Here is a 19775-nt window from a genome sequence, read left to right as displayed (position 1 = left end):
ACAGTTCCCATACCTATGGTACAATTTAAAAGGCTTTATTTTGCTGTGTATAATAATTTTCAGTCTATCATGTCAAGTCAGTATGTCAGCAAGAAATATAGATGCAAGTATACGCACACATGAATGCAGGTACATACACGAATCCTTGTGCACACAGAGGCAGGCACACATAAAAAAGGAAATGCAAGAAATTGTTACAACTACAGATCATTTTTAATGGTTTTCAGAAGCTGAAGTTAATCTAGAATACACCAAACAATCAAATGACTTGGCAATTCTTTGATGGTTTGCTCATTCAGTACTGATTTTTATTTTTATAAAAACCATAGAAACCGGAAAAGGTAACATTATCCATTTGCAGATATTATAACATCTAATAAAAAAAAACTTAACATTTATCTCTCTTCTTTAAAACTGGAGGAGAGTCTGTAGTCCAGTATTATCTAATGAGCTACACTTTGGGTGTTTTGGTAGATGGCCTCAGAATTTGCTAGACTCTAAATTATATAGATCGTAGTGGTAATTCTCCCATTACAGGCTCAAAATCCACAGGAAAATGCTGGTATGCTTCTAGTGTGCATGCTATGGGAAAAGATAAGAGTGTTTACAATTCCCTCATTTCTGTTTATGATCGTAGCAAAAAAATATTTAAATAAATAAATAAAAAATAAAAGAAAAAAAGAAAACAAAGATGTTAAACTGTGGAGTTGAATTCTTGTTTTAGTATTGGTACCTGTTGCTTGCATCTGAAGAAGGGCCGCTATCAGATGGGGAAACAGTGATAGGGTTACCACCTGTCCCACTTTGCGAGGGACAGTCCCTCTTTGGGCAGTTGTGTCCTGACAAAAAATTGTAAAAATGGCAAATGTCCTGAGATTTTAGGACAAAATTATTTCCTATATTTTATGTAATAGTTGCATAAAACAGTTATTCTGTATATAAAATACCTAAATGTTATAAGAAACAGAACAAGCAACTAAAATGGTACAAGAATAAGCTTTTATTTAGGCAAAAAAGTTAAGTTCTAACCTTTGTACTGACCGTGGGTATGTGTCAGTCTGTAAAATCTGATGTTTGTACCAAAAATGTCCCACTTTGGCCATTTGAAAAGGTGGCAACCCTAAACAGTGATAGATGACAAAAGATGGTGGTGAGTTTAGGTGATATGGTGTTTATGAAGAAGGACAGCTAGTGGATGTGGTACAATGAAGGGCGAAAGTGGAGTAGGTGACATATCACAGAAAAGTTAAATGCAGGATGTGAATGTGAACTCAGAGGAGGACAAGAATTGAATCGACTTGGAGAATATTTTAAAATCAAGAAAGAAACAAGGAGGCAACCAGAATGGATTTTAATTGGTAATAAGAACTGAAGTGACTTAATAAAGCATTTAGCAATGTAAAAAAAAACACACACACAAAAAAGGACAACTGCAAAATTGATTATCAGTTGAAGCCAGGCAAAAATCCTCTTTACATTGTGATAATACATTACAGGTTGCATTTTAAGGATAAAGGCAGTGGTTGGCTAGGATGCATTGACAGTATAAACTGCATCCGGTACCACATAAGTATGAGAATAGTTGCTTCGAGGCATGGGGGCGGTCATTGGAAGGGAGGACTGGTAGAGATAAATGACATTAGGCATACATCTAAATAGCCTTTATATGGCCTTGGACCTTTATCTTCTGGGAAATTGTGTTGCTCAGATGTTTGCCAAAGAATATGTACACAGTCCAGATCAATATAAGGAATGCAGATGGATTATGTGCTTTACGTGTGGTCAATTTAAAAACCACTGGGCAAGTACTACACATAATATATTGTGAATTATGCACGTAAAACAGACACATACACACACATGTGTGTGTGTGTGTGGCTTTTATATCTAAAATTAATATCATACATTGCTTATTTTTTCAGACAAAATCAAAAAAGGCTATATATGGCTGTACTCATAAAATAGTGTGTATGCAGTCAGTTATATTTCTGGAGACTAATTTATGGTACTTGGATAAAAAGTCATACAAGAAAATGAATCAAGATTATGAATTCCACTATGTAATTTTTTTAAATATTTTTTCTCCCACAAGTGAGTTACAACCATTAAAAATGAAACTGAGCCCTAAACACAGGACTTCCTTTCACTACTATGATTCCTATCTATATTACATGTATTTGTTTCTGCCATAGAGACTAAAAGTTTAGCAGCAGCACTCTTTTGTCCTGCTTTGATTTACTTTTCAGAAGCCTTTGTCTTCTAGAATAAATTACTCTGCATAATACAGCAATGCAGAAAAATACTGGAATACAGACACTGACACTGCACCTAGGAAAATGCATCTTATGTCTAACAGAGAATTTCATATGTACTGCCTTGACTTTTGAGAAGATGTGTAATTTGTATGCTCAGGTTTTGTAATTCCCTCTGGAAAGACTGGATTAGAACATTCCTGCTACATTTTTCTCCAAAAGATTGCCTCTTTCAATCTCAATTTGTATTTCAAATATTTTGGTATCATTAGCTGCAAACATTAGGGTATAGAATGCCTGCACTGGGCACAGGAAACCAGTCACTGTCCATTAACACGCACACACACACACACACACACACACACACACACACACACACACACACACACACACACACACACACACACACACTGAATATGGCATTACCTTATGAGGCTACCACACCACATGGCTAAACTCATGAGCTGCATTTAAGACTGGCTTTTACACCCAGATCAAATTTCAGAGTTCTATCATATGTCCAGTGATTTGTTAATTAAAACATTGGGCCAGATTCCAAAAGATTTGCTCTCAGTGTAAGTGACTTATTTCAGTGTAAGACCTATTTAAAAACAGGCTTACTCTGGGGACTAGATTCCAAAACACCTGTTTTCAGTGTAAGCAGTAATTTATAGTAAGAGGAAGTCTTTTTGAATCAGGGCCATTGTTCAGGGGCCATCCGTTTCTCTCTCTCTCCTTTTAACAAGCACATAATGCAGATGTAATTCATTTTTTTTGTTTGCGTTTAGTTTAGTCTCATTTCCTGGTCCCCCAAATATATATATATATATCTAAATGCAACAAGCCCTAGACAAACTGACAGGAACTGTTTTAATTAATGTTATTTTTGAAAATGATGACGATGTAAAGAACAAAAGCAGTAAATGCATAGAAAAATCATTACAACAAACAAGAAAAAACATTTACAGCAAATATATAGATCAGTAGAAGTACTTAAGTTTAAAATGAAGAAATTAAATATATAAATATATAACACTGTAGATCTATTAGAGTGATTCATGACAAATAAGGCAGCATCTCCGTATACCTAATGTGAGATATCTCCTACCTGTGGGAAATAGACACTTGAAGATCAAAGTACAATAATGTAATGCTGCCGAGAAATAAGTGCTGGCACAAGACACTTGGATTCTTCTTAACTTGGATTTTTTTTCTGTGTCTTTTTCTTGGATCATCCTGAACCAAGACTACAAGTCATGTCATATGCCAGAGGCCCTTCATGAAACAAGTGAGGAATATCCTTCATTTGCTTTGTAAAATTATTCGACGTGTTTTAAATCTATATTTAGTGAAGTTTACAAAAGGCAAAACATACTAATAACCAACAATTCTGCACTGTGATAAGAACAAATATTCATACAGTGTGCTTCACAATATTTTATGGTTTAAATTTTAACAGCCATTTAATATACTGACTTTAAAACTGTGCACAAAAATTCAGTCATCAATATCCAGTTGTTATCTTGTTTGTTCTGAATTCTGAAAAAGCTTTCTTAATTTTCTCCAACAATCACAAAAAACACTCTCCATCTGTGATGATGATACTTCTCAGGAGTGCTGTGCACAGTGACAACTAGTGTTGAGTTACAGTTTAAGCCAATTGCTTATTGTCCCATTTAGGCACTTGCAATCCTGATAACAGCACACTGCAGTACAGAGACACCAAAGTGTCAGAAATTACTTTCCAACAACTGTCAATTTGTACATTTTCTACTGAACCTTACATATCAACATTACTGTAACCTACTTTATAAACCAAAGCAGTTTCTAATATTTAACGCAGCCAGGACTAGTGCATTTTGTACATAACTTCTGAACAGGGCAATTAAAGACACCATACAGCAATATAAAATACTGTTATTTAAATGACTGTACCATAGAAAATATTAGCATGCTATACCATGTTAAAATCTCTGACAACTGCCTTGTTTTACAAAGGAACGTAAACTAGAAAAAAAAATGCTACTGTTCTAAATTCCAGTACATTGGTATTCACATCGAAATGTATGATTTGGTAACAGTGAGTCACCCATTTGAACTGACTGTTAGCTGCTTCTGAGTTACAGTAGCTGTGTTTTGCTTCCCCTGCTAACACTGTCCTTTCATATGCATATATGTTTTTTTTTTTTTTAAATAATTAAGAGCTCTTAAAGCAAAATATACATGAATTGGCTCTGTTGTGAACTCCAGCTACATTTTATTACAATGCACATCTGGTTAATTTTCATTTGACCAGTGTCCTTGCTTCGCATGTAACACTTACCCTCAGTATACTGTTTCCACTTCAAATGTTTCCATCCCTGAGTACAGTCTGATCTATATTTAAAGGCAGATGTACTGACTGTGCTGTCATTTAAGCAAGGAATGAAATCAGCCCTATACATACAAAATACAGTGATATAGTGCATACTAGGTGTTTCCATTACACTGAAGCCTTTTTGGCATTACTTGTCTTGATAGAAATGTTTCAGCTAAAGCTGATGTTTTCATAAACATTGAAACATGTCTGTTCTAAACTGATGTTGAATACAGTATGTCAGCTGCATGTTTCAAGTGGTGACATGGTGAGAACCAATCAGATGTTAGAATGCCGTCTTCCAGTCAAACCCACAAAGGCACAGGTAAGGTAAGTGGGTGGGTGAGGCCTGAATTCTGGGAGGCTGAAGTCCTTCAGGTTCTTTCTGTTGGCAGAATTATCTTGGGAGAAACAACACAGAAATAAGTTAATCCTTTACAGAAAAAATAGAAAAAAGTACAGCCACCCATCTCTAATCATTGTGGAATTTCACACTGCCCTCTCAGTGGCTTGCTAGTTAGCTGTCAGTTATGTATATTATTTCAGCTCCTTTTAGATTAAGGCAACTGTCCACTGCTATAGGTAAAAACACCATTGATGTTTTCATCCATTAAACTTTCCTCACAAAATAACCTTTCAATCACTTGCTGCACACATATCAGTTTGTTGTTCTAGTAATTAAGTGCATATTTATTTCTTTTACTTTATTTAAATTTTATTTTACATTTGATAACCTGGTATGTGAGCTGGTCTGCTGACTCTTTTCAGTCACAATTCAGGTACACAAGTACAGTAAAAATAGAACTTAAAGTAAAACAAAATACTTGATTTGATGCATCCATATTAACTTTGCATAATATTTATATAAGAACACAATGCATATCGCCAGTTAGCATTTATGCCATGGGCAAAAAAGTGCTTGAAAACATACGAAGAGTTTCTCAGTTCCATGTTGCAAAGGGATAAATCCCTGACTAGTGTTTGACTAGACGCATGGGCAGTGGAGGGACTAGGAGGGGGATGAAAGGAGTTATTGGCCGATACTGTCTTGCCCATCCTGGGGGAAGGGAGACAGGTCGGCTCACTGCATTGGTGATACCTCCTTAGCTAGTCTTAAGCAGCATCCTCCTTAGCTAGCATAAGCAGCATCCTCCTTAGCTAGCATAAGCAGCATCCTCCTTAGCTAGCATAAGCAGCATCTTACCATCACCCAGAATGATGCCTCAATACAAACAGAAAATTACTGACTTTAACAACTGGCCTATTTTCTAGTGTAATTCCAAGGGGATCCAGTAGCTGACAACCTGGGAGTACATGATTGATAGACCACAATGCTTTGCCAGAGATGGCCTTCATCTGTCTCCCCTGGGCTTCAGGCTTCTGGCAAAGGCTCTTGCCTCAACCATAGTGCCTTTTTTAGGAAACGTAATGAATATAAAATTACCAACATGAAAAAATCTTCTAAATGAAATGTAAAGGTCATGCTGCTAAATGCTAGGAGTCTTAGCATGAAACTGCACTCTTTGCAAGCATTCCTTGACCTGGAGGATGCTGACATTTGTGCAGTCACTGAAACCTGGTTCAAAGTTGTGGAGAGCACCCCAGCCTTAATAGGTTACTCATCCTACCATACTTTCAGACCCCAAATGGAGGGCTACAAAGCCAAAGGAGGTGGAATTTCAAAATTTATCAAAGACATACACACCTCCAGGCTGGTCAAGCAGTATGACACACAGGAGACATTCCAAGTGCAGTTAACTGTTGACAAAACACCTATTCAAATCATAGCTAGTTACATACCCCCAACTCTGACTCAGGACGCCCACTCCACCTATCTGGACTTAATTGAATCCATCAAAATTCATCCCTCTACCCTGATCTTGGGTGACTTTAACTACCCAGCCTTAGAGTGGAAGACCTATTCTAGCCCAAACATGAACATCCAGAGATTCCTTGACTTCATCAATGCCAATGCATTGGATCAGCTGGTCAACACCCTACGAGAGGTGAAAATGTTATTTATTTATTTATTTTACATTTGTTTACCGGGAAAGTCGACTGGAACTAGGTCCATTTACAGTGGAGGCCCGGGGAGAAAAGCTCCACATCAAACAATTTTATACAGTGGTATACATAAAATCTAGATATATCATACAATAGTTTGTTCCAGGCAGGCTTACTTTACACAATATTTGACCCTGGATATTGGTATTTGGTAAAAAAAAAAAAAAACATTGACTGATGCAATCAAAGAAGCATCTCACAAGACATAATGGTAGCAAATAGTAGGCCCTGTATGGGAGTGTCTGAGTGCTGCATATTAGACATAGTAAGCAGTGAAAGAGAGGAGGTTAGCGAGAAAATGGAGGAGACCAGGAAAGCATTTACGTAATGCAAGGACAGAGCCAGGACTGCAAGAGGTGTGGCTTGAGTGACTTTTTGAACAGTGAGATAGATGTTGGTGATGAGATGTTTTGGGGGAGGTTATTCTATTCCTTAGCGATTGTATGAGAGAAAAGAGCTTTCCCTGCAGTGTTATTGGCTTTGGATTTACAGAGTAGGGTCTTGTTGGATCTGGTCCTAACCAACATGAGTAGCCACTGTAGCACCCGTACAGTGCCATACTCCTTGGTAAGATCTGACCATAAAGCGATCACTTTTGAAGTCACCATCACCCCTGACCCCTCCCCATCAGAATCAAATGAAAAAGCTGACTGCTATCTCCTCAGAACAGGTATAAGCGACTTCATAACCACCTTCCCTTAAGTTGGAAGTAGCACTAATGTGCAAGCCTACACCAAAAAACTATATGAGCACCTATGTAGTTGTATGGATTTAGCAATACCTGACAGGACCAAATTATCTTCCTGAAGGAAGAGTAAACCTGTCTGGTGGACAGCAGCGATAAAACTCTATAATAAAAAGAAAAAATTGCTGTCCACGACCAAGAAGGAGCAGGTGTCAAGTTGGAAGCAATCTCTCCTTTGTCTGAACAAGCAAATAAGGTCACAGTTGAAATCCTCTAAGGCTAACTTCGAGTCCAAATTGGCCACATTCACTAAGGACAATCACAAGGCCCAGTGGCGACTGGTGACTTCAAATCAAAGGGGGGCTGCAGGGGATAGCTGAATGGGTGGGGTCAATAGGAAGAGGTGCGGCCAACTAGAAAGGGGAGGAGCTATGCTCAAAACCACAAAAACTAACTTTAATTAAATATGCTGCCATGGGTGCCAAACCCTCATTATGAGAGTCCAATCAAAACAAATGAAGTGTAAAAGAATAAAAATATTTAAGTGCATTGGCTGCATGACAGCTTACTTAATATTTAGATGGAAACAAAAATGTTGAGGCATGAAAAAGTAAATTACTTTTTAAATACATTACGGGAATGCCAGTCAAAATCAAGTATAAGAAAAACAAGCAGCACTCAACTCAAACTACTTCTCCTTGCACTGCAGTTCTAATTATAATTTATATTCAGCTTTATTAAAGCACACAGTAACATGCTGAAAGCAGCAATCTCTGTGATGCCCTCACTTGTAAAAATGTTTCTTATCCAAAACAGACCTGCTGCCTGACAACTGTCTACTTGTTTCGTGGGGAAAACATGATCAAAGTAAAAATGAAAAGCAAACAAGAAACAAGCTCAAGATGCATTGCTTAAATTATTACTGTACAGGTTATGGCCCACACATGAACGGCATTCTGTTTAGTTTACTGGTAAAGCCCTCAGAGATCACTAGAAGTTTCCAACAAGTGTAATGAGCTTCTTAAAATAATGTAATCCTGTCCTTTACTACAAATACTGTCATATGCATTTCAATATCCAATGCTTATACATCATCTGGTTAAGTATTCTCTGCATGGCAACAACAGAAAGGCTTCAATGTTGGCAATTCTTTAACAGTATGCTTATTAAAGCTTACTTGCACGTTATGATCTCAGCCAAGCTTACTTGATGGTCATTAAAGCATTGCTACTTAAAACACAGAGCAACAGGCACTTTGAGTAACAGCATAAATCAACAGTACAAAAATATGACAGAAGCCAGACCATTCTGCAAAATCAAGAACAGATGAAAAGCCACTGTAGTACTTGAGTCTACCTTGCATGGGGGGATACCCTGCACATTTACACTGCATAACTGCTCCTTCCTTTGCTTGGACACATCTAGAGTCACTACATGGGGGAGTGGGGTGCAACAAGTATGTCACAATTTGAAATGTCTCTGGCTGACGGTGATTGGCACTACCACATTTGTCATACCTCTCACCCTCAGGGCAAGAAATCTGGGCAAAGCCATACATAGAAGTGGGACAAAGGCCCAAAAATAAGGACAGTTTTTAAATATTGTTCTTATAAACTTAGAAAGATAATAGAATAGTAGGTCTTGCATTAGTATGAATTTTCTGAAGGGTATGAAATCTGAAACTCAAATGCCTGTCATTATTTTCTAACTTCAGTCTTTAATGATTTACCACTAATTTGCCAAGAAAACACAATTTTATGAAAAATGGACAAAAAATGTGATGCAACAATATAAAATAGCCACACAATACAGCTGGGAACCTGTCAAAGAAGGGACACTTTAATATTAGTACTGCTAACTTGAGTAGCTGACAACATAAGAGTCTACATGCATTTCTGAAATAAAAGTAATCTATAACTCTAATTATTACAGTTATTTCTTAATTGTAAACCCTCCATGTTTTCTTCCAAAACTGCTATTTTGCAGAGGGATTATTAGGGGAAGAGCAACATTTTGAGCCAAATTCAGGGACAGTTGAAAGGTTTGGCTATGCCTAATTCTATAAAGCAATTTGCATGTACCTCTCAACCTGTTAATGTAATAAATCTGGACAAGGCTAAATATATTGGGGGAACATATAAACAGTACTAAAAATTGCTCTTGTATAAACTGGGACAGTTGATAGAACAGGTCTTACTTTAGCATGCATTTTTCTGTAGGTTATGATGTCTGAAACTAGTGTGTCATTATTTAGTGACTTAATTCTAAAATGATTTGCCAGAAAACACAAATTTTATGAGGAACAAACCAAAAATAAGAAGCAAAACCCATTCATTCTTTGAAAATCTGGACAGTTGGGAGATATAGTTCAGCTGGGGCTGTCTAAGTTTCCTTCCCTCACAAAACCATGGTCGAATGAAGCCTCCCCCTGCAGCATTCCAATGATTCATTACTTTGCTATTTCACTCCATTTACCATAAACACTAATGTGCATACTGATTTACTTCTATGATGATTTGAACTTCATTTGAAAGTTTTATTTTGCATTTTTCAGCACAAACACTAAGACATCTGCTAAACAAACTTGGCATTAAAATTTCTCTGCCCTTGAAACTCACATTCATTGAAACAACATTAAAACCCACATTCAAAGAAAATACATTTTACCTGTGGCAGATAAAAATTAATTCTGGGTTTTTCAAATCATATTGATACACCTTCCTATTGCTTTGAACATTTTCCAGTAAACAATGAAACAAAACTGCCCAATTCAGAACATTTCCATCATAAAAGTCTACTCAAACTTCTACAGTCCACTATTATCAGTAAATATGCACAATTCTATAGTCCACCATTATCAGTAAATATGCACAATCTCTGAAGTAGTAAAAAGTCATCTAAATAATTCCACGCTAAATAAATCTGTAATGAAGAGGTTGCTGCTAGCAGTCACCTTTATATTTCATCGAACAATAAAGTGTCTGATGCCCTGAGGAATAAATTGCCTAAATTACATTAAAAATAAGCTAGTAATATTGCAATAGGAAATGGATGGCAAACTGATAACAGGCTCATAATTAGTATCTTAACTTTCAATTTTATGGGAGTAGAACCAACAACCTTCTACATCAAAAGCAGGTACACAGCCTGTTGTGCTATTAGCACTAAACTTCTCTTCCCAGCTCTCAGCTCCTTGTAAAATCTACTCAATACTCAACTGCATCTCAACTTTGCAGCACAAGAAGTCTGAAAAAGCCAAATTTATTGGGGTGGGTCAAAGGGCAAAACCAAGGACACATTAAACATTGCTTGTATAATCTTGGAAAGCTGCTAGAATAAAATGCTGTGTTGCCACCATACATTTTACTGCCAAAGTCCCTGTGCAAAAAAGAGTCAGAACAACATACCACTATGCCAAATCACCTGCTTTGTGAAAGAAAATGCTTACAGTACATTTTACAGACAAGGTCCGTGTGCAAAACAGTTAAGAGCAACATACCACTATGCCAAATCAGCTGTTTTGTGAACGAGAGGAAGACTGAAACTTAAATGGCTATCATTTAATGAATTCAGTTCTCACCATAGCTGTCAACCTCTTAGCACAAAACACCTGGACAAACCCAGCAATGAGGGAATACAGCCCTCAAACATATTCAGTGAATTCAGTTATTGCCATAGCTGTCAACCTTAGCACAAAAAACCTGGACAAAGCCACTAACAGAGTATTACAGTCCCAAAAATAAGGAAAAATTTCAAATAGTCATCTTATAAACTTAAAAAATTGCTATAATAAAAGGTTGTGTTACTATATATTTATTGCTAGAATAAAAAGTTGTTTTACTATGTATTTTCTGAAGACTATGAAGTCTGAAATTCAAATGCCTGTCAATTTTACTTCTGATGAAACAAAAACAATTTTCAGCAGATGCCCAGGGAGAAATACTGTAGGCACGTCTTTGTAAAATGGCAGGACACCAGAACAAATCCACACAAACACAGAGATAAGATGCAGACTCCACAAAGAAGGCACCCCAGCCAAGAATCAAACCACAAATCCTATAGCTGTGACTCTGAGGCAACAATACTGCCACTGCACCATCAAATATGTAAGAAATTAAACATTCAGAAACCTGAAGTCTGAAATGACTATGAAGTCTGAAATTCAAATGCCTGTCAATTTTACTTCTGATGAAACAAAAACAATTTTCAGCAGAGGCCCAGGGAGAAATACTGTAGACACGACTTTGTAAAATGGCAGGACACCAGAACAAATCCACACAAACACAGAGATAAGATGCAGACTCCACAAAGAAGGCACCCCAGCCAAGAATCAAACCACAAATCCTATAGCTGTGACTCTGAGGCAACAATACTGCCACTGCACCATCAAATATGTAAGAAATTAAACATTCAGAAACCTGAAGTCTGAAATGACTATGAAGTCTGAAATTCAAATGCCTGTCAATTTTACTTCTGATGAAACAAAAACAATTTTCAGCAGAGGCCCAGGGAGAAATACTGTAGACACGTCTTTGTAAAATGGCAGGACACCAGAACAAATCCACACAAACACAGAGATAAGATGCAGACTCCACAAAGAAGGCACCCCAGCCAAGAATCAAACCACAAATCCTATAGCTGTGACTCTGAGGCAACAATACTGCCACTGCACCATCAAATATGTAAGAAATTAAACATTCAGAAACCTGAAGTCTGAAATGACTATGAAGTCTGAAATTCAAATGCCTGTCAATTTTACTTCTGATGAAACAAAAACAATTTTCAGCAGAGGCCCAGGGAGAAATACTGTAGACACGCCTTTGTAAAATGGCAGGACACCAGAACAAATCCACACAAACACAGAGATAAGATGCAGACTCCACAAAGAAGGCACCCCAGCCAAGAATCAAACCACAAATCCTATAGCTGTGACTCTGAGGCAACAATACTGCCACTGCACCATCAAATATGTAAGAAATTAAACATTCAGAAACCTGAAGTCTGAAATTCAAATGCCTGTCAATTTTATTTAACATTTGTTAATCAGGACAGTCTGACTTGGAACAAAAAACAATTTTCAGCAGAGGCCCAGGAAGAAATAATGCAGACATGTCTTTGTAACATGGGAGGACACAAAAGCAAACCCACACAAACACAGGGAGAAGATACAGACCCCACAAAGAAGGAACCCCAGCCAAGAATCAAACCTGAGAACCTGCATCTGTAAGGCAACAATGCTACCAGTGCACCATCAAATAAAAACAAACCCACACAAACACAGGGAGAAGATAACAGACCCCACAAAGAAGGAACCCCAGCCAAGAATCAAACTTGAGAACCTGCAGCTGTAAGGCAACAATGCTACCAGTGCAACATCAAATAAAAGCAAACCCACACAAACACAGGGAGAAGATAACAGACCCCACAAAGAAGGAACCCCAGCCAAGAAGCAAACCTGAGAACCTGCAGCTGTGAGGCAACAATGCTACCAGTGCACCATCAAATAAAAGCAAACCCACACAAACACAGGGAGAAGATAACAGACCCCACAAAGAAGGAACCCCAGCCAAGAATCAAACCTGAGAACCTGCTGCTGTGAGGCAACAATGCTACTACTTCACCATCAAATATCAAGCATTGCAACATTTACAAATCACAGATATTATAAGGAACAGATCAGATCAAATATGAGGCAAAAATCTGCAATTTTTTTTACAAATGGTGGTGGGTAGGGAACTCAAGTCTTTAACACCTGCATACAGGGTACAGGGTTCAAGCCTGAGGTATTCCCTACCACACCACCATGAGCACCTGGGGCATTTACACACACACACACACACACACACCCCTTCAGATAAGTGAAACAGCAAGCACACACCATAAATTCAAATTAGTAAACAGCAAGCACCATACATTCAAACACACTTACCTGTCCGTACATCCAAATACTGCTAGATCCCAAAGCCTTCCTGCGCAATACTCCACAGACCTGTGAGATTACATCCAAACCCCTTCCTGACGAGACAGCAAGCAATTCCTGACTGCTGGTGTTGCAGTCCGGCCTCAAAGCATTATCCCAGCGAGTCTGTGCACTTTTCCCTATCAGGACTGCCTTGAGCATGCGCATACAGTAGTCTGGACTACTGCGCATGCGCGAATTTTGAAAAAATTTTTTTTTCTTTTTGTTTTGAGGGGGCTGCAGTCCAGCAGTCCAATAGCACGGGCTGCCCCTGACAAGGCCTTATTCACATATGTCCGTAATCTCAAAGGTAACACCCAAATCTGCTCTGAACTGGTGGTCAATAACACCACATACATAAAGAACACAGATATAGCCAACCTGCTGGCAGACAAGTTAAGTGAAAACTTCACCCTCCTGTCTCCCCATCAGTAAACCAGGACATCCCCAGCACCTGCTCCCCCCTCATCACTAGAGAGCACCCTCTCAAAGGCAAAAATACAGTCTCCATGGGACCCGATAACATCTCTGGCTGTATCCTACATGAACTCAAGCATGAGCTGTCAGCTCCATTAGACACCCTATTCAACCAAAGCCTGAGCACTAGCTTCATCCCAGCTGAATGGAGGACAGCCACTGTCATCCCTGTACACAAAGGTGGAGCATCCACTGACCCAGGCAATTATAGGCCCATCATCCTAACTAGCCTGATTTGGAAGGCCATGGAATGTATTATCATGGACCTTATAAACAAGGACATTGGCAACCTCCAAATGCTTGACCCCACACAGTTTGGTTTTGTCAAAGGGAGATCATGCCTGTTAAACTTGGTCGACTTCTTCAAAGTAGTCACCAAAGCCATGGACGGAGGGAAGATGGTGCACACTGCCTACCTTGACTCAGCCAAAGCCTTTGACACCATTCCCCGCTCGGGCATAATAGATAAACTCTCCAGCTAGACATCAACCTGCATGTTACCAGATGGGTAGCTAACTGGCTCACTGATAGAAATCACTCAGTCAAAGTAGGGGAAGCCACCAGTAGTAGACCCATAGCAAGAGATGTACCCCAAGGATCGGTCTTGGGTCCTCTACTGTTTGGGATATAATTTTCTGAGGTGCATGCCAAAACCAGTGGTCTGTAGCTGACCAAGTTTGCAGCTGACTGCAATCTGGGCATTGTCTTAAATTCCCCTAGTGATGTGAACATCCTCCAACAGGGCTTTACCCAAAATACTGACTGGTGCCAGAAGCATGGCCTCAAACTGAATGCCAAGTAATGTATCATTATCCTCTTTGGGGAAAAAGGAATCTCCACTAATTATCACGTTAATAGCAACATACTAAGCATGCAATCAGTTGTGAGAGGCTTGGGCACCCAAGTTGAAAGCAACCTCACTTTTGACCACCATGTTCTCTTAGTTGTATGGAAGGCTTTCTACATGGCCCACCTCATAAGTAAGGGTATTTTATCCAGGAACAATGAGGTCATAACACCCCTGTACTCCTCCCTTATCACAGCCATTATCAAGTACAATGCCCCTTTCGGCATGTACCTTGCCAAGCACATGCAGCAGTTGGAGAGGCCACAGAGCTTCCTGACCAGGAAAATCCAGGGTCTCAAAAACCTATCCTTTACAGATAGGTTAAAAGCCCTGCCCCTCAACTCAGTCTCATGCAGACCGCTCAGAGGTAACCTGTGTCTGGCATACAAGGCTATCTCAGACCCAGCCTTGATGAAGTTGCAGCATATCCAGAAGACAAACTCCACTCGAGCAACCTGCATGCAAGGCCTTAACCTGGTCCGTGACATTACTAGAACTTGCTGGCAGGATAGATTTGTGTCCCAATGACTCCCCCATTTATGGAATAGACTCCCTCTCCATGTCAAACAGAGTACCTTTCTAGCCCTCTTTAGGAGGAACCTGGACAACTGGATGGGAAACAGACAATACACCCCTGGGATCCCACTTGTGTCCCTGCTGGACAGGGGAACAGCTGCTGACTTTATAGGTTCATAGGTTCATAGGTAGGTACTAGGCTATCTGCCCTAAGGCATTTATAAGCCTAGTCAGAATGTGTTGGCCTTCACCACCCTCTTAGATTAGTTCCCTGTGCCTCTGTCCAGCAGACCCACTGAAGTAATCCCCGGGGTAAACATTCTGTTTCCCATCCACTCGTCAAGGTTTCTCTTGAAGAGTGTTAGTGAGGAGCTCTGCCTAATGTAGATTGGAATCTTGTTCCAAAGCATGGGAAGTCTCTGGGACAGGAATCTATCCCTCCAGCATGTCCTATTTATTGTTGTAGTGAGGTATAGATCCCTAGAGCATGTGGCATGAGGGGATATGGTTTTCTTTAGGTGGAGCATGTCCAATTCTGGGTTGGACATGGCCTTGTATGTCATGCAGAGATCATCTCTGAGTAGGCGGTATGCAACCGAGTACAGCTGGAGTTTCTTCAGTCGAACTGCATAGGGCATCTGTTTGAGGCCAGTGATCCTCTTGGTAAGGTACTTCTGTGGTCTTTCCAGCTGTTGCAGGTGTCTTGTAGGGTACATCCCAAATGGGGTGTTGTACTCTATGATGGGTCTGATGAGTGTTGAGTACAGGGGCACAATGACCTCTTTTGATCTGGATGCAAACCCTTTTGTGATTAGGTGGGCCACATAGAAGGATTTTCTAACCACTTTGGCAATATGATTATCAAAGAAGAGATTACTATCTACTTGGGTCCCTAGATCCCTTATTACGTCTTCCATATTTAGGGGACTACCACCTATGTGGTAGTTTGTGGGTACTTTGTTTTTTCCAAAGGGGATGACTATGCACTTTTTGGCATTTAGCTTGAGGGCATGATTTTGACACCAGGTATCTGTCTCAGTCTGTGTCAGCCAGAGAGTCAATTATAGCCCCTAGTTTGCAGTCATCTGCGAATTTGGTCAGCCATAGTCCTCCTCTGCTTGTCTGTACCTCTGAGAAGTATATGCTGAACAGGAGGTCCCCTAGGACTGAGCCCTGGGGAATGCCACTTGTAACCAGTTTAGAGTCAGACCTAGTTCCCGCAACTCTCACCATGTGGGTTCTGTCCGTGAGCCAGTTCGCAACCCATCTTGTGATGTAGGGGTTTATGTTCAAGCTGGTGAGCTTGTCTATAATACCAGAATGGGAATGGTGTTGAAGGCCTTTGCGAGGTCTAGGTAAGCTGTGTGTACCACCTTTCCCTCATCTATAGCCCTGGTAACTGTCTCAAAGAAGTCCACCAGGTTTAGGAGGCACAATCTGCCCTTAACAAAGCCGAACTGTGTAGGGTCTAGTGTTTGGAGGTTCCCAATGTCTCTGTTAATGAGTTCCATGATGATGTGCTCCACAGCCTTGCAGATCAAGCTAGTCAGGCTTATAGGGTGATAGTTCCCAGGGTCTGTTGTGGCTCCACGTTTGTGGAGCAGAATAACCGTTGCTGTGCACCACTCTATGGGTACATACCCTGTGGAGAGGCTGAGTTTGAACAGTGTATTTAGGTGAGGGGTTAGTTCGTCTTTGAGCTCATGTAGGATGAGCCTGGAACACTGACCGGTACCACTGATGCTGTGTTTTTGGCTTTGGAGAGGGCTGTTTTAACCTGAGTGTCTGTGATTTCAGGGGCTCTACATTCTTCTGGTATGGTTATGGGCCCTTTTGGGGGTGAGAGGGGGTGAAGTTTGCACTGAACCTTTCTGCCAGGATGTTGGTGATATCAGTCGGTTCAGTGTATTTTGTGCCATTCTGCACTAACTCCGAGCAGATCTGAGCATTGCCACTTACATTCTTGACATAGCTAAAGAATGCCTTGTGGTTATCTTTGGAGTCATTGGCAATTTTTCTTTCGAAGCACGCCTTGGATAATTTTATGAGGGATTGTAGTTTCTTGCTGATACTGATCAGGGATGTCTTCCCTTCTTGGGATTTTACTCTTTTCTGTACTAGTTTCCTCCTTCTATTGTATAGCTTGTTTATGGCAGGGGTCCACCAGACTAGTTTTCCTTTCTTGGAGGAGTGAATCCTGGTTTTGCTTGGGATAGCACAATCCATGATTTCTTGTAGGTGCCCGTAGAATGCATTACTAAAGGATTTTGCAGCTTGGACAGCGTTATCCTTTAGCATGGGGGCTTTGAAACTTTCCACCTCGGTCTTAAGTAACGTGAAGTTTGCTTTTGAAAAGTTTTTCATGGTGGTTTCCTTGTACGGAGGTGGGGGCAGAATGTGGATATCCAGAGTGATTTTTTTTTATGGTCAGATATAACCAGTGAGGGGTTGACCTCTGGTGTGGAACACCGGTCACCCATGTTGGTGATGACCAGGTCCAATATGTTGTCACCTCTGGTGGGAGTGTTGACCAGTTGATCCAGGGCATTGGAGTTTATAAATTCTAGGAAATGTTGGGCAAGGGAGTTAGTACTTGAGTAGTTCTCCCAGTTAATGTTTGGGTAATTGAAATCACCCAATATTAGGGTGTTTGGTAGGACCTTTATGTTTCCCAGTGTTTCCAGAAATGCGGAATGGGGGTCCTGGGACATGGTGGGTGATCTGTAGCAAGCTACAATTTGAATTGCAGTTTTGCCAATTGTTAGTTGCACGTCCATGATCTCTGAAGCATCGTGCTGTGCCACTAACCTGGAGGTGTGGGTATCCTTGATGAATATGGGTATGCCCCCCACCTTTTGTATTTCGGTCCGGATTCTATGGCCGAAATGTATGGTATGAGATGTAGCCCGGTAGTGCTGGGAGCTCTGGAGCCTTAAACCAGGTTTCTGTTACTGCACATATATTGATTTTCTCCATACTGAGGAGTGCCTCGAATGCGTGCATTTTGAGGTTTAGACTTCTGGCACTCAGTAGCATTACCCTCAGTTTTTTGTTACTTGTGCTATTTATGGTGGTGGGTTTGTCTTTTGAGCCTTGCCTACAAAAGGCACTATGGTGGTGACAAGAGCCTTGGCCAGTATTTGAAAGCCTAAGGGTGAGAGGTGCAAGCTGTCTCTAGCAAAGCAGCGTGGCTTGTCGAGCATGTCATCCCAGGTGGACAGACACTGGATCCCCTTTGAATGACACCAGAAACTTAGCCAATTGTTGAAACTGATAATTGTTTTCTTTATACCGTGGTATTATTCTTGGTGAGGGCAGGATGCTACTCTGGGTCAGGGTCATACTGGCCTGGCTATGTGATCAGAGAGCTCTTCCATGTCTCTTTTCAAGTAGTCCAGGGAGGTACAGCTCAGGTCATTCACACCAACATGGACAATGACAGAGTCATATTTGTACTTGTTCTGGAGTGATCTGAGTGCTTGTGTTATGTGGCGGATCCTGGCACCCGACAGGCAGCTAACAGTAACCTTCTCCTTATTCAGCCTAGTGAGTGGGATGTCAGTGTGCCTGACTATAGAGTCACCTATTACTAGTGTGTTGGTATGCTATTTTTGCCTTAAGGGCTGTGATTGCGTGGCACACTGGTTTTGTGGAGTATGTGTTTCATGGTTTGTGTTGGGGGGTGGAGGTTGTTTGGATGTCTGCTTTGGAGGCCACTGTTGGTTTTGCAGATTTTTATTTAGAGCCTCCGAATATGTTTTCATGTATTTATGTGTGTTTTTTGATGGTGCTGGTTTAATGGGTCTATGTGAGACTGGTGGTGTGATGCTAGTATTTCCCTTCTCCTCTTGACTGTCTGATCCAGTCTTGGGTTGAGAGAGCTTAGCCTCCAGTTTGGCTGTATAATTGCATCTCTGGGCGAAATTCTTGGCTAGGCTCATAAGGGCCTCCAGGCCAATAGTCTAGTATCATCCTATGAAACTGCAGGTATATCACTGCAAGTGGTATGTTGCTTGGTTAGGAAATTGCACATTCTTGGAAGCGAGCATGTACCTCCTGAGGCAGCTATACTGGAGCTTGCAGGCTGCTGAGAGGGCAGGGATAGGACAGACCAGAAAATGGCCTGCTCCCTAGTACCTGACTCTTGCCTCCACCAGACAATGGACTGGCCATAGGTATCTCACTTTCACAGAGAAGCAAATAGGTCAACTGTGTGCAGGAAGGACAGCCAGTGGGCTGACGCTGCTCACAAAAAAAAAAAAAAAACTTCCTGAGAGGAGTCATCACCAAAATCATCTTATCCATCCATAGTCAAAACTCAAGCCTGGGTCTTAGCCTGGTTTCTACTGTGAATTGAAGAACATCTTGGTTTAGCTACATTTTTTGTAGGGACATATGTTTGGCTGAAGAAATTGTTTTTATTAAACTGATTTTTTTAAAATGTATGAATACTCTTTAACACATTGGTTCTGCTATCGAGTGATATTAACTTTTATGCCATTCCACTGTCAGCTACTGATTCAGCTGTGACTTCAGACAAGGCTTGTTTTTTTCCCAGCAATCTTGCAAATTTACTCCAGTTGGAAAAATGGCAAGGCTATAAATATCTTACTACGTAA

General features: G+C 40.4%; 1 protein-coding gene across 1 annotated transcript in view; it reads right to left on the bottom strand.

The window, feature by feature from the left end:
• Positions 1-1349: 1349 nt before the first annotated feature.
• Positions 1350-19775, bottom strand: part of ZDHHC2 (zinc finger DHHC-type palmitoyltransferase 2) — a 1463314-nt gene continuing 1444888 nt past the window's right edge. Inside the window, exon 18 of the mRNA XM_044062506.1 lies at positions 1350-5009. The gene's annotated coding sequence lies outside the window, so the exon portion shown is untranslated. The remainder of the gene's footprint in view (positions 5010-19775) is intronic.

Source organism: Protopterus annectens, chromosome 2.part1, assembly GCF_019279795.1.
Source record: "Protopterus annectens isolate FY-2018-M chromosome 2.part1, PAN1.0, whole genome shotgun sequence".
In the NCBI taxonomy this organism is placed as follows: Eukaryota; Metazoa; Chordata; order Ceratodontiformes; family Protopteridae; genus Protopterus; species Protopterus annectens.
The sequence above is the reverse complement of the archived record's forward strand: the minus strand, read 5'-3'. Positions and strand labels throughout refer to the sequence as shown.